A 2,897-nucleotide genomic window follows, 5' to 3' on the forward strand; every position below is an offset into this window, starting at 1 on the left:
ATTCTTCATTTGCATATTTATTTTCCCAGCTCATGTTCCCTTTTCATTCACCATCTTACAGCACAGTCTTTCAGTTGCACTACTGCCACACCCTATTTTCCTTCCAACTCGTTCCTAGCTTTGTTGTCTTCTCATTCTCTATACATCGTTGCCTTTTCCTGCCCTAGCAACGTGCACTTTCTCTTCTCTCATTCGTTCTCTTTGCCTCTCACCTTTGATCTATCTAGCCTGTTCACCTCATTGGTTTCTCTTATCACATGACTTTCCCATGATTGGTTTATTTTGTTATGATGCCTGATTTGTACTTGGACACATGTTATAATTTGGGAAATTAAAGTGAGTTCTGTTCCGTCCTTCTTCGAGTGAGGTTGTCATTATCTACTGGCTTGAGTTACTTGAGTTTAGTTGGAGAGATTATTTTAATTTTGATGCAGCATGTTTGATGATTGATTTTGGTCAGCTATATTTCCCTCGGTTAAATAAACACGTTACATTAGCAACGCGGTCTTTAGATATGATGTCACCCCTCACATATTATACTTTGTTGAATGCAAGAAATGTCATTAAATTCCATTTTGATCAACAAATATATTTTCTTCATGCCTATCTCGATCAAAAACACCAATATATGATAAATCTACTATACCATTAACATTCAGGGAAATTGAGATTTTGGGTCATACTGTCGTTTAGATCAGGGGTGAATTGTGCGGGGATGACATCACAATTTCTGACCGCATTGCCAATTTTTCTCAAAGATTCCAAGATTTGCATAATTTCGAAAGATTCATAACTTTCTTATTTGTTGTCCGATTTTTCTCAAACTTTAACTGAAGTGTTTCTCTAAGGCTGCGTTCATGCTTAAATTTTGAAGGCAGAATGAGCGATCTGAAACGCTCATCGTAAACGCTCATCGTGATCGCAGTTCCACGATGTAGTGTTCATGCTTACTTCTCTGGCTCCCCAGGCAATTCTCCGTGTGTGGCCTTAATTGGTCTTCCAGCTGGATTCGCAAACCTTCACTGTGCATGCTACGTAGACCCACTAGAGGTCAGTGCGTTGACCCCATTTAAACGCGTTTACAAATTGTAAACGCATCTTTTTGTGAGTTTACGATCGGCGATCGTGATCGCCGTTTTTCGGTGATTCTACAAAAGTGAGCTAAGACGCAACCGTGTTTTAAACTAAACGCGTAACAGATGCCTGATTCTGGCCGTCAAAATCAAGCATGAACGCGCCCTAAGTTTTCTTCTACTATTAAAATCAATTCAATATAAGGGTGAACTTTCCCTGTGAGGCTTAATGAATTGTCGAAAGGTGTCAAATTAGCTGCATACTAAGCAAAGACTGACGTAAACCGTTGGAATGAGGAGGGCAGGGGGCACACTGCCCCCCCCCCCCCCCCACTTTTTCAAATACCCCAAAGTGCCCCTTTTTACAAAGGAAAAGTGCCCCTTTTACTTTGACAAGTGCCCATATTAGTTTTTAAAAGTGCCCTTTCCCCTTTCCACCTCTGATAAGTGCCCTTATTATTTTGACACGAACGCCTTTTCCTTAAACAAGTTCACATTTTCCTTTGCAATAAGTGTCTTTTTTAATCTCTAGTAAGTTCCCCTTTTCAGGTACAAGAAGTGCCCCTTCCCCTCCTGCTCTTTTCAGCTTATATAGATGCCCCATTTATGTTGACACGCCTCCCATGTCCTTCCTAACAGATGCTCGTTTTCCTTCTTATGAGTGCCTCTTCCCCTTCTCATAATTACCCCATTCAATCTTTGATTAGTGCCCCGTTTATTTAAACATGTGCCTCTTTTTCTTTTTTATAAGAGCCACTTCCCCCTTCTCTTTATAGATCCCCTTTCACCTCCGATAAGTGCCCCTATCAAAATCTGATCGGTGCCCCTTTTTTCAAAAAATGCACATTTCCCTTTATCATTAGAGCCCCTTTTTCATTCTCATAAGTGCCCCTTTTCACCTCTGATAATTACCCTTTTTAAAAATGATATGTGCCCCTTTTTCCTTTCTGATAAGAGACCTATTCTTTCTCATAAATGCCCCTTTTCACTTCTTATAAAGGTCCCTATAAAAAAATGCCCATTTCCCATTCTTATAAAATCCCTTTTCATCCCTGGTGCGTGCCTCTTTTTTTGGGTGTAAGAAGTGCCCCATGTTCACCTCTGATAATTAACCTTTGTACTTTGACACGTGCTCCTTTTCTTTTCTAATAAGTGATTTAACCCTTTCGATAAGTGTCCCCTTTTCCTATCATCATTAAACGTGTCCATAATTTCAAGCGACTAAGAGCAATTTCCCCGCAAAGCTCGCTCGCTACGCTCGCTCGTAGTTATAGCCAAATGCTATAATTATGTAACTCATCAAAGGTCTTTTTAGTCTTCCGTTATGAAAATGTGTTATAACCCCATCAGAATTGGGGTTTTCCTCTTTAAAAGATGTAATTTTTCGCACTGCGACCTCACAAATCTTTGAGATTTTCCTCGCTCGCTTTGCTTGCTCGCAAATGAATTTTCAGACCTTCATACCCAACTGCAAAGTATGAAAGCAATATCTTATATGACGTAAAAAGATAAACATATATTGAAATCGTCCATGATAATGTAATGACAATATAGGGTATTTACCAATGTCTAAAAATTGTATATTTTCGCTTTGAGGATTTCCCTTTGAAGGTGCCCTTTTTTGTTGGTGCCCCCCCCCCCTCCCCTCCCCCCCCCCCCCCCCACTTTGAAAGTCGCTCCGCCGCCTCTGCCGTTATGATTCACCTACCTGGTATACGCGTGTGATGATGTTGTACATATAGCTAGTGTGTGAGCGGGCGCACACGTCAGTAGGGCGTACGAATAGGGAACAGACCTTTGTCATTAAAATGCATAAGGTAGGAC

This window comes from Strongylocentrotus purpuratus, unplaced genomic scaffold (assembly GCF_000002235.5).
Source record: "Strongylocentrotus purpuratus isolate Spur 01 unplaced genomic scaffold, Spur_5.0 spur5_scaffold_21, whole genome shotgun sequence".
Classification (NCBI taxonomy): domain Eukaryota; kingdom Metazoa; phylum Echinodermata; class Echinoidea; order Camarodonta; family Strongylocentrotidae; genus Strongylocentrotus; species Strongylocentrotus purpuratus.